The sequence below is a fragment of the Bubalus kerabau genome, unplaced genomic scaffold, assembly GCF_029407905.1.
Source record: "Bubalus kerabau isolate K-KA32 ecotype Philippines breed swamp buffalo unplaced genomic scaffold, PCC_UOA_SB_1v2 scaffold_100, whole genome shotgun sequence".
NCBI classification, from domain to species: domain Eukaryota; kingdom Metazoa; phylum Chordata; class Mammalia; order Artiodactyla; family Bovidae; genus Bubalus; species Bubalus kerabau.
Genome location: NW_026577954.1, coordinates 583 through 12,907, shown reverse-complemented (window position 1 = coordinate 12,907; position 12,325 = coordinate 583). Strand labels below are relative to the sequence as shown.

Here is a 12,325-nt window from a genome sequence, read left to right as displayed (position 1 = left end):
CTCCAAGTAGTCCTGGGTCCTAGTTCGGAGGAACATGCAATGGCGGAGCTGAGGCCAGTAAGGCACCAGTCAGGTCTCACACACTCTTGCAGCCTGATCGTCCAGGGACAGTAAGCCCTCTTTTTCCCTGCAGGAGGCTCACTTGACTTCCCTCCTGTGAGCTGCATTTCCCAGCCTGGGGGAAAAGAGGTCCCTGGAGATCTTTTCTCAGGGGCTCCTTCCCCGGAGCTGGGGAGGACCTCGAGGACCCAAATCACAGGGGAAGGCAAAAGCACATGGACAGGTCTATGCTCTGTAGGAGAGCTCTAGTGAACCTCATCTCTCAGGAACATTCTGGCCTCCTATAGAGACACCTCTGTGTGTGAAGCTACACACCCAACATAGGGGCAAATGGAGCCTGATTCTCTCCGTGGGGTGCTGATGCTTTGTGGCAAAGCACCTGCTTGAGAATCCATCCACTTAGGCTTCCCTCGCCTTGACAGAGGTCCCATTGCTGTAGCCCTTGGCAGTTTGGAAAGAAGAAGACCCTTACCCTTCATAAAGTAGGCCTTTGTCCTAGTTTGAATGGAAAGGTAATAGCTGAGCTGAGGCCAATAAGGTGCCTGCCAAGTCTGACATACTCCCGTAGCCTTCACCTTCATGGAAAATAACTCTAGAATCTGGGAATGTCTTTGCAAGGCTGGCAAAGGGCAGTCAGGAACCAGCACCCTGCCTCTGGAATTACCAACTTCTGAGCAGATCTGGAGGTCTCCTTTAGGAGAAGCTAACCCATTCTTTCCAAATAGAGGCTTCCAAACAGGCCGGTTGGCTGCCTCTTCGTGCCCGAAGGAGGCCTGCTTTTCTTGCATCCTATGAAGCCCTGTTCCCAGCCTCTGGGAAAAGCGGATCTTGAAGATATTTTCTCAGGGGTTGTTTCCATGGAGCTGGGGCCGAGACCAGAGACCCAATCGCACAGGGGAAGGAAAACCACATGGACAAGTCTTTGCTCTCCAGGAGACCTCTAAGTGAAACTTACTCTGTCAGGAACGTTCTTGACTCCTATGGAGACACCCCTATGTGTGAAGCTGCGTACCCAACAATGGGGCACAGAGAGACTGATTCTCTCTTTGCAGCTTTGAAGCTGTCATTCAAACAACAGCTTGAGAATCCATACAATGCTCTCCCTTACCTCTGAGAGAGTTCTCATTGCTGTAGCCCTTGGCAGTTTTTTAGAAATCCGCACCCAAACCCTTCTCCTAGTAGGCCTGGGTCCTAGTTCGGAGGAGCATGCAATGGCGGAGCTGAGGCCAGTAAGGCACCAGTCAGCTCTCACACACTCTTGCAGCCTGCTCCTCCAGGGGCAGTAAGGCCTCTTTTTCTCTGCAGGAGGCTCGCTTGCCTTGCCTTCTGTGAACTGCATTTCCCAGTCTGGACGAAAAGTAATTCCTGGAGGTGTTTTCTCAGGGGTTTCTTCCTCGGAGCTGGGGCGAACATCGGGAACCCAACTCACAGGGGAAGGCAAAACCATATGGACAGGTCTATGCTCCGTAGCAGAGCTCTAGTGAACCTCATCTCCCAGGAACATTCTTGGCTCCTATAGAGACACCTCTGTGTTTGAAGCTACACACCCAACATAGGGGCAAATGCAGCCTGATTCTCTCCGTGGGGTGCAGATGCTTTGTGGCAAAGCACCTGTTTGAGAATCCATCCGCTTCCACTTCCCTCTCTTTGACAGAGGTCTCTTTGCTGTAGCCTTTGGCAGTTTGGAAAGAAGCAGACCCTTACCCTTCACCAAGTAGGCCCTTGTCCTAGTTTGAACGGAAAGGCGATAGCTGAGCTGAGGCCAGTAAGGCGCCAGTCAAGTCTGTCATATTCCTGAAGCCTGCTCCTTCATGGAAAATAACGCTAGAATCTAGAAATGTCTTTGCAAGGCTGGCAAAGGACAGTCAGGAACCTCGACCCTGCCTCTGGAATTTCCGTCTTCTGAGCAGATCTGGAGGTCTTCTTTTGGAGAAGCTAACCATTCCTTCCAAAGAGTGGCTTCCAAACACAGGCTAGTTGGCTGCCTCTACTTGCCCGAAGGAGACTTGCTTGTTCCGCTTCCTGTGAACTCCGCTTCCCGCCTGGGGGAAAAGTGGTTCTTGGAGATCTTTTTTCAGGGGCTATTTCAACGGAGTTGGAGCCGAGCCCGGAGACCCACACGCACAGAGGAAGGCAAAACCACATGGACAAGTCTTTGCTCTGTAGGAGAACTCTAGTTAACCTCAGTATGTGAGGAAAGTCTTGGATTCTACGGGGATACCTCTGTGTGTGGAGCTGCGTACCCAACAAGGGGGCACACAGGGCCTGATTCTCTCTTTGCAGCTTTGAAGCTGTCGTTCAAACAACAGCTTGAGAATCCATACAATGCTCTCCCTTACCTCTGAGAGACTTCTCATTGCAGTAGCCCTTGGCAGTTTTTACAAATCCGCACCCAAACCCTTCTCCAAGTAGGCCTGGGTCCTGGTTTGGATGGCCATGCAATGGCAGAGCTGAGGTCAGTAAGGCACCAGTCAGGTGTCACACACTCTGGCAGCCTGCTCCTCCAGGGACAGTAAGGCCTATTTTTCCCTGCGGGAGGCTCGCTTGCCTTGCCTCCTGTGAACTGCGTTTCCCAGCCTGGGCGAAAAGCGGTTCCTGGAGATCTTTTCTCAGGGGCTCTATCCCCAGAGCTGGGGTGGACCTCGGGGACTCATCTCACAGGGGAAGGAAAAACCACATGGACAGGTCTATGCTCTGTAGGAGACGTTAGTGAGTCCCATCTCTTAGGAACATTCCTGGCTCGTACAGAGACACCTCTGTGTGTAAAGCTACACACCGAACATAGGGGCACAGGGAGCCTGATTCTCTCCGTGGGGTGCTGATGCTTTGTGGCAAAGCACCTGTTTGAGAAGCCATCCGCTTACGCTTCCCTCGCCTTGACAGTGGTCTCATTGCTGTGTCTCTTGGCAGTTTGGAAAGCAGCAGACCCTTACCCTTTACCAAGTAAGCCCTGATCCTAGTTTGAAAGGAAAGGCAATAGCTGAGCTGAGGCCAGTAAGGCACCCGTCAACTCTGACATATTCCCGATGCCTGCTCCTTCATGGAAAATAACGCTAGAATCTAGGAATGTCTTTGCAAGGCTGGCAAAGGGCAGTCAGGAACCTCGACCCTGCCTCTGGAATATCTATCTTCTGAGCAGATCTGGAGGTCTCGTTCTGGAGAAGCTAACCCATTCCTTGCAAATATAGGCTTCCAAACACAGGCCGGTTGGCTGCCTCTTCTTGCCCGAAGGAGGCTTGCTTTTCCTGCCTCCTATGATCCCTGGTTCCCAGCATGGGGGAAAAGCAGATCTTGGAGATCTTTGCTCAGGGGTTGTTTCCACGGAGCTGGGGTTGTGCCCGGAGACCCACACGTACAGGGGAAGGCAAAACCACATGAACAAGTCTTTGCTCTCTAAGAAAGCTCTAGTGAACCTCAGTCTTTGACGAACGTTCCTGGCTCCTATGGGCACACCTCTGTGTGTGAAACTGCGTACCCAACATGGGGGCAGAGAGCCTGATTCTCTCTGTGCAGGTTTAATGCTGTCGTTCAGAAAACAGCTTGAGAATCCATACAATTCTCGCTCTTACCTCTGAAAGAGTTCTCATTGCAGTAGCCCTTGGCAGTTTGTAGAAATCTGCACCTAAACCCTTCTCCAAGTAGGCCTGAGTCCCAGTTCGGAGGAACAAGCAATGGCGGAGCTGAGACCAGTATGGCACCAGTCAGTTTTCACACACTCTGGCAGCCTGCTCCTCCATGGACAGTAAGGCTTCTTTTTCTCTGCAGGAGGCTCCCTTGCCTTACTTCCTGTGAACAGCTTTTCCCAGCCTGGGCGAAAAGCTGTTCCTGGAGATCTTTCCTGAGGGGCTGTTTTCCCAGAGCTGGGGCGGACCTCGGGGACCCAACTCACAGGGGAAGGCGAAACCACATGGATAGGTGAGCACTCTGTAGGAGAGCTCTTGTGAACCTCATCTCTCAGGAACATTCTTGGCTCCTGTAGAGACACCACTGTGTGTGAAGCTACACACCCCCACATAGGGGCAAATGGAGCCTGATTCTCTCCGTGGGGTGCTGATGCTTGGTGGCAAAGAACCTTCTTGAGAATCCATCCGCTTACACTTCCCTCGCATTTACGGAGGTCTCATTGCTGTAGCCCTCGGCAGTTTGGAAAGAAGAAGACCCTTACCCTTCATAAAATAGGGCCTTGTCCTAGTTTGAATGGAAAGGCAATAGCTGAGCTGAGGCCAATAAGGCGCCAGTCAAGTCTGACATATTCCTGAAGCCTGCTTCTTCAGGAAGATAACGGTAGAATCTAGGAATGTCTTTGCAAGGCTGGCAAAGGGCAGTCAGGACCCTGCGCACTGCCTCTGGAATTACCGGACTTCTGAGCAGATCTGGAGGTCTCCTTTAGGAGAAGCTAACCCATTCTTCCAAATAGGGGCTTCCAAACGCAGGCCGCTTGGCTGCCTCTTGCTGTCTGAAGGAGACCTGCTTTTCCCGCCTCCTATGAACCCCACATCCCAGCCTCTGGGAAAAGCGGATCTTGAAGATCTTTTCTCAGGGTTTGTTTCCACGGAGCTGGGGCCGAGCCTGGAGCCCCAAACGCACAGGGGAAGAAAAACCACATGGACAAGTCTTTGCTCTCTAGGAGAGCTCTAGTGAACCTCACTCTGTCAGGAACGTTCTTGTTTCCTATGGAGACACCCCTGTCTGTGAAGCTGTGTACCGAACATGGAGACACAGAGTCTGATTCTATCTGTGCAGCTTTGAAGCTGTCGTTCAAACAACAGCTTGAAAATCCATACAATGCCCTTCCTTACCCGTGACACAGTTCTCATTGCTATACCCCTTGGCAGTATTTAGAAATCCATACCCAAACCCTTCTCCTAGTAGGCCTGGGTCCTAGTTCGGAGGAACATGCAATGGCGGAGCTGAGGCCAGTAAGGCACCAGTCAGGTCTCACACACTCTTGAAGCCTGATCGTCCAGGGACAGTAAGGCCTGTTGTGCCCTGCAGGAGGCTCTCTTGCATTACCTCCTGTGAACTGCGTTTGCCAGCCTGGGGGAATAGCGGTCCCAGGAGATCTTTTCTCAGGGGCTCCTTTCCCTGAGCTGGGGCGGACCTCGGGGACCCAACTCACAGGGCAAGGCAAAACCATATGGACAGGTCTATGCTCTGTAGCAAACCTCTAGTGAACCTCATCTCTCAGGAACATTCTTGGCTCCTATAGAGACACCTCTGTGTGTGAAGCTGCGTACCTAACATAGGGGCACAGAGAGCCTGATTCTCTCTCTTCATTTTGACGCTGTCGTTCAGAAAACAGCTTAAGTTCCACATAATGCTCTCCCTTACCGCTGAGAGAATTCTCACTGCTATAGCCCTTGGCACTTTGTAGAAATCCGCACCCAAACGCTTCTCCAAGTAGGCCTGGGTCCTAGCTCGGATGAACAGGCAATGGCGGAGCTGAGGCCAGTAAGGCAGCAGTCAGGTTTCACACACTCTGGCAGCCTGCTCCTCCAGGGACAGTAAGGCCTCTTTTTCTCTGCAGGAGATTCGCTTGCCTTACTTCCTGTGAACAGCGTTTCCCAGCCTCAGTGAAGCGGTTCCTGGAGATCTTTTCTCAGGCACAGTATCCCCGGATGTGTGGCGGACCTCAGGGACCCAACTCACAGGGGAAGGCAAAACCACATGGACAGGTCTATGCTCTGTAGGAGAGGTTTAGTGAACCTAATCTCTCAGGAACATTCTTGGCTCCTATAGAGACAACTCTGTGTGTGAAGCTACACTCCCAACATTGGGGCACAGGGAGCTTGATTCTCTCCGTGGGGTGCTGATGCTTTGTGGCAAAGCACCTGCTTGAGAATCCATCCTCTTAGGCTTCCCTCGCCTTGACAGAGGTCTCATTGCTGTAGCCCTTGGCAGTTGGCAAAGAAGAAGATCCTTACCCTTCATAAAGTAGCCCCTTGTCCTAGTTTGAATGGAAAGGCAATAGCTGAGCTGAAGCCAATAAGGAGCCAGTCCCGTCTGACACATTCCCGATGCCTGCTCCTTCATGGAATATAACTCTAGAATCTAGGAATGTCTTTGCAAGGCTGGCAAAGGGCAGTCAGGAACCAGCACCCTGCCTCTGGAATTACCGACTTCTGAGCAGATCTGGAGGTCTCCTTTAGGAGAAGCTAACCCATTCCTTCCAAATAGAGGCTTCAAAACACAGGCAGGTTGGCTGCCTTTCGTGCCCGAAGGAGGCTTGCTTTTCTCTCCTCCTATGAACCCCAGTTCCCAGCCTCTGGGAAAAGTAGATCTTGAAGATATTTTCTCAGGGGTTGTTTCCACGGAGCTGGGGCCGAGCCCGGAGACCCAAAGCCACAGGGGAAGGCAAGACCACATGGAGACGTCTATGCTCTGCAGCAGACCTCTAGTGAACCTCATCTCTCAGGAGCATTCTTGGCTCCTATAGAGACACCTCTGTGTGTGAAGCTGCATACCTAACATAGGGGGACAGAGAGCCTGATTCTCTCTGTTCATTTTGATGCTGTCGTTCAGAAAACAGCTTGAGAATCCATACAATGCTCTCCCTTACCGCTGAGAGAATTCTCACTGCTATAGCCCTTGGCACTTTGTAGAAATCCGCACCCAAATGCTTCTCCAAGTAGGCCTGGGTCCTAGCTCGGATGAACAGGCAATGGCGGAGCTGAGGCCAGTAAGGCAGCAGTCAGGTTTCACACACTCTGGCAGCCTGCTCCTCCAGGGACTGTAAGGCCTCTTTTTCTCTGCAGGAGATTCGCTTGCCTTACTTCCTGTGAACAGCGTTTCCCAGCCTCAGTGAAGCGGTTCCTGGAGATCTTTTCTCAGGCACAGTATCCCCGGATGTGTGGCGGACCTCGGGGACCCAACTCACAGGGGAAGGCAAAACCACATGGACAGGTCTATGCTCTGTAGGAGAGGTTTAGTGAACCTAATCTCTCAGGAACATTCTTGGCTCCTATAGAGACAACTCTGTGTGTGAAGCTACACTCCCAACATTGGGGCACAGGGAGCTTGATTCTCTCCGTGGGGTGCTGATGCTTTGTGGCAAAGCACCTGCTTGAGAATCCATCCTCTTAGGCTTCCCTCGCCTTGACAGAGGTCTCATTGCTGTAGCCCTTGGCAGTTGGCAAAGAAGAAGACCCTTACCCTTCATAAAGTAGGCCCTTGTCCTAGTTTGAATGGAAAGGCAATAGCTGAGCTGAGGCCAATAAGGAGCCAGTCCCGTCTGACACATTCCCGAAGCCTGCTCCTTCATGGAAAATAACTCTAGAACCTAGGAATGTCTTTGCAAGGCTAGCAAAGGGCAATCAGGAACCAGCACCCTGCCTCTGGAATTACCGACTTCTGAGCAGATCTGGAGGTCTCCTTTAGGAGAAGCTAACCCATTCCTTCCAAATAGAGGCTTCAAATCACAGGCAGGTTGGCTGCCTTTCGTTCCCGATGGAGGCGTGCTTTTCTCTCCTCCTACGAACCCCAGTTCCCAGACACTGGGAAAAGCAGATCTTGAAGATATTTTCTCAGGGGTTGTTTCCACGGAGCTGGGGGCGAGCCCGGAGACCCAAACGCACAGGAGAAGGCAAGACCACATGGACAAGTCTTTGCTCTTTAGTATAGCTCTAGTGAACCTCACTCTGTCAGGAACTTTCTTGATTCCTACGGAGACACACCTGTGTGTGAAGCTGCATGCCCAACATAGGGGCACAGAGAGCCTGATTCCCCCTGTGCAGCGCTGAGTCTGGGCGGCTAAGCAACAGCTGGGAATGCAGCCTGGGGCGCTTCCCTTCCCTCTGACAGAGCTCTCCTTCGGGACCTAAGCCCTCTGCAAGGAGGCATGGATCATAGGTGCAAAGGGAAGGGAAGAGCGGAGCTGAGGCCAGTGAGGCGCCCGCCAGTCACGTCTCCCCCACTTCCGCAGTCTGTTCCTTCCCCTGCGCGAAAGCTAGAAGCTGGGAAGGGCTTGGCGAGGCTCGCTCAGGCAGAGCAGCATCTCGACAGGGGCTCTGTCCTATCGCGCCTGGGCACAGATCTGCAGCTCCGCCGGTGTGAAGCTCATTCGGTCCTTTCCAATACAGGCTTGCAAGAACCCTCCAACGGCCTAACTCATCTCTCCCGCGTGCTGGGACTGGGCATCCAGGCCTGGGCACAAAGCACTGCCTGGAGCTCTTTGCTAAGGGGCTGGTTCCCCTACGCTGGGGCTGTGCTAGGGAGCCCAAACGCACAAGTCAAGGCCCCAAAACACATCCACACGTCTCTGCTCTGCAACAGAGCTCCAGGGAAGCCCAGTCTGGCAGGCGCTTTCTGGGCACAAACGGAGGAACACTCTGGCTGTGGAGCTCCCTCCCCAAGACTGGGGCACTAGGACCCTGATTCCCTCCGTTTAGCGCTGAGTCTGGGTTGCCTAGCAACAGCTTGGGAACGCAGCCTGGGGCACTTCCCTTCCCTCCGACAGAGCTCTCCTTGCGGTAGGCCTTGGTAGTTTGCATACAATAGGGCAATAAGCCCTCTGCAAGTTGGCCTGGCTCCTAGGTCCAAAGGGCAGGCCAGAGCGCAGCTGAGGCTGTCAGGCTCCAGACACATCTCCCACACTCCTACATCCTGCTCCTATCCGGGCGTGAACGCTAGAAATTGGTAAGGTACCGGGAGCGTGGCAGGGGCGGGGCGAAACAGGGCGGCGCGGGGCGGGTTTCCGGTCGGGAGGGGGTGGGAAGCGGTCCCAGTTGTGCTCTCCGGGGTCCCCACTGCGGCTGGAAATGTACCGGGAGCGAGGCAGGGGCGGGGCGAAACCGGGCGGCGCGGGGCCGTTTTCCGGTCGGGATGGGGTGGGAAGCAGTCCCAGTAGTGCTCTCGGAAGTGGCCACTGCGGCTGGAAACGCGCCGGGACCGCACCGGGGCGGGGTAAACTCCGGCTGCGCGGGTGGAGATTACGATGGCTGTAGGTGGGGGTCGGTCCCAGTTGTGCTCCCGGGGGTCGCCACTGCGGCTAGGAACGCGCCGGGAGCGCTGCAGGGGCGGGGCGAACCCTGGCGCGAGGGGAGGGGGTCCGGTTGTGGCGGGATTGGCTCTTGGCGGGGATGGGGAGGGCTTCCCAGTTGTGCTCTCAGGGGTCTCCACTGAGGCTGGGAACACCCATTTCGTCCGCTCCTGGGTCCCCAAGGATCGCCATCCCGTGGGTGCAGCGCAGGGCTGCGGACCACTGGTAAGGGCACTGGGACTGCGTGGAGCAGGGAACCACGTATTCCGCCGTCTGTTGGTACATTTTCGGAGCTCCCCAACCTGGCGGTCGCAGAAAGGCCTCGCCTTTGGGGTCAAGGCCTTTACCGCTCCACCCCTCTGCTGAAAAATCTCCGAGTCTGCGCGGGTTTCCCAAGCAGCCTAGTGTCCGCTGGAAGTCCAAGGGACAGAACCCTGAATCTTGGCTGGCTGGCCCAGCCCTGCTTCTGGCACTTTGTAGTCCAGCGGGCCCTGGAGCACCTGCTGGGATGGGAAAGGGAAGGGTCCACGAATTGCACCCTAGAAACTTAGTAGGGTGCATGGATTTCAAACCCTGGTGGCCGCCCAGGCAGCAAAGAAGGGGGGAGGGTACCTTGCTGCACTTTCATGTCAGAATCTGTGGCTGTCCTGCTGCGTGGGCCTTTTCATGGGGACCCTGTGGAAGAAAAGTTTGGTGTTTTGGAACTGAATAATTAGAACGTGTAAAAAGTTTAAATTATGTGGTGGTGTAATTAAAACAAAACCAAGCTACAAGTGTTTTTCCAATGGAGTTCCTAATATTGAAGGCCTGTTTCCTTCCACTGTGGCATTTATCAAGAAGTGTGCGGGATATTTTTTTTTTTTTTAAGAAAAGTGTTTGAAGTGAGGGAAACAGGAAACCCAGAGGTGCCCCTGTAGTTTGGGGAAGGCCTAAGGAGGTCACTTGGAAATGCTGCTTGCTGTGGGGTGGGGCAGATTGGCTGTGCAGGCTTGTCCTTTGCATGCATGTTCTTGTGTGTGGAAACCCAGCTCGAGCCATCTCCTGATGTGTAAGCATTTCGCAGACAAACCTTGAGCTAAGCAATGCTTTTTTTTTCCTGAGGAAATGTTTGTCTTAAGTGATATAAATATCCTATGTATTTCCGCTAGACTCTGGCTTCAGGTCGGTTCCCCCAAAAGGCTCAGAAGCAACTTGAAAAAAACAGTATGTTTTCCTCCTAGCTTGTTCTCCTTATCTATATTAAGGAAATGATATATTTGCCTTGAATACTGCCTTTCTTCAAGATTCAGGTCTATCAAATTTTGGCCCGGGATGACTCACCTGCTGCCAATGTTATCTCAAGGCATATCGTGGGGGAGGGGCCTGCTGCAATTACCTGAGACAGTGCCTTTCTTTCCTTAGCTGACTGCTAGTGCCTGTAGAATACCTGGCTAGAACCCAGCAGGGTGTACATCCAGCCTCAAGACTAAGTCAGCAGCTTTCTCTATCTCTTTTATACTTTAATAACAATTGATGACACAAAAGCTCTGAGCGATCAAACCATATCGAATATTTATTTCAGATTGAAGATGCATTCCATGTGATTGCCATCTTAAGTCTTTCCATCATTATGGAATATCTGTCCATGTATTCAGGATAGTTTTCAGCCAGGGTGTATAATTTCCAGTGTGCCAGTCTTGTCATCATCGTTAATACATGGCAAAGTGTTGTATTCATGTGGACATTATTGAAAGGGAATTTTTTTAAATTCCTTTTCAGATTATTATCTGCTAATGTATACAGAGAAAACTGTGTAATCATTCGCTTTTATCAGTTTGGACAGCTTGATAGTTTCTTTAATTTCTTTCCTTTCTGATATTTAAGATTTTCCAGGCACATACATGTACTACCTCACCCCTAAACTCAGTCATGTGCTCAAAGACTTCTGTCCTTATTTTTTGCAACATTGAATTCGTTTGGACTATGCTGGGTCTCTGCTGCAAGATGGAAGTCGCTAGGACCTCTGGACTGCAGTCTGCCATCTCTTACTGACCTCTTGTTGACCTCTGCAGAATCCTGCTTGGAGGGAGCTTGTTAGTTCCTTGTTGCTTACCAGGACCTCCTGTGGTAAGTGTTTTCTCTTCTCTGTTGCCTGGTAAGGGTGGATGGTCATTGGCATCCCAAAGCTAGCTAGAAGTCAATTATTTAGGCAGGCTTGTGCATAGATATGGGAGAAGGCAATGGCACCCCACTCCAGTACTCTTGCGTGGAAAATCCCACGGACAGAGGAGCCTGGTAGGCTGCAGTCCATGGGGTCGCTAAGAGTCGGACACCACTGAGCGACTTCACGTTCATTTTCACTTTCATGCATGGGAGGAGGAAATGGCAACCCACTCCAGTGTTCTTGCCTAGAGAAACCCAGGGAGTGCGGGACCTGGTGGGCTGCCGTCTACGAGGTCGCACAGAGTCGGACACGACTGAAACGAATTAGCAGCGGCTGCGGCGGCGGCAGCAGCAGCAGTAGCAGAAGCAGTGCATCGATATCAAAAGGGTTGCGAACAGTCAGGTAGGATCACATATGTCACCGTGAAACACTACTTCTCCACTTAGCCAAAGCTAACCAAAGATTTCTGTTCTAGGTCAACCTAGAAGACATCACTTAAGAGGTAAAGAAACTGAAACTCCATTAGCAAAGGCAGTTCCACATCTCAAGAAAACTTCTGCTAGGCACAGAACCCTTTTCTGGGGGTCCACTTTCGCTACAACCTCCTTATCCCATTCTGTACCCATTCCTTTGCTTCTCCCATCCTGAAACTTCCACCTGTAAGACAGAACTACTTCGTTTTCCTTCCTCAAGTGTCAATGCATTCCACATACCTTCTTATAAAAACAAGTCATACATTTCACTTCAGCAACCAAGAACTGACTTTTATATTGGCGTTCGATATAGCGCACTCCCTTCCCCCACCCCCAAGAATAGAACAAAACAAAACAAAACAATTGCTTTCTTACATTTAACATGTCAGGATGGTGCCACACAAGATTCATGGAGAGTCAAAAATCTCTTTTGTTTCTGTGTAAAAGGGAGGTCCTTTCAGAACTTTCATTACTTTGGAAATGACCTAGCTATGAAATACACTGTCGTCACTTAGTTTAGCACAAGGATAGAAACTCGGGGAACCAAAACACCTGGAGAAACGTTTTTCAGTTCAGTTCAGTTCAGTTGCTCAGACGTGTCTGACTCTTTGGGACACGGTGGCCTGCAGGATGCCAGGCTTCCGAGTCCCTCAGCAACTCCAGGGGCTTGCT

General features: G+C 52.0%; 1 long non-coding RNA gene across 5 annotated transcripts; it reads left to right on the top strand.

Annotated features, from left to right (window-relative positions):
• The first annotated feature begins 7,713 nt into the window (after window positions 1-7,713).
• Window positions 7,714-11,911, top strand: LOC129641176 (uncharacterized). Of its 5 annotated transcripts, XR_008709242.1 has the most exons (4): window positions 7,716-8,694; window positions 11,021-11,143; window positions 11,429-11,582; window positions 11,656-11,911. It is a non-coding gene; the product is annotated as an uncharacterized LOC129641176 (long non-coding RNA). The 5 variants fall into 5 exon arrangements; XR_008709241.1 differs by having other exon boundaries at window positions 7,714-8,694; window positions 11,393-11,911; XR_008709238.1 differs by having other exon boundaries at window positions 7,717-8,694; window positions 11,429-11,911.
• The last annotated feature ends 414 nt before the right edge of the window (window positions 11,912-12,325 follow it).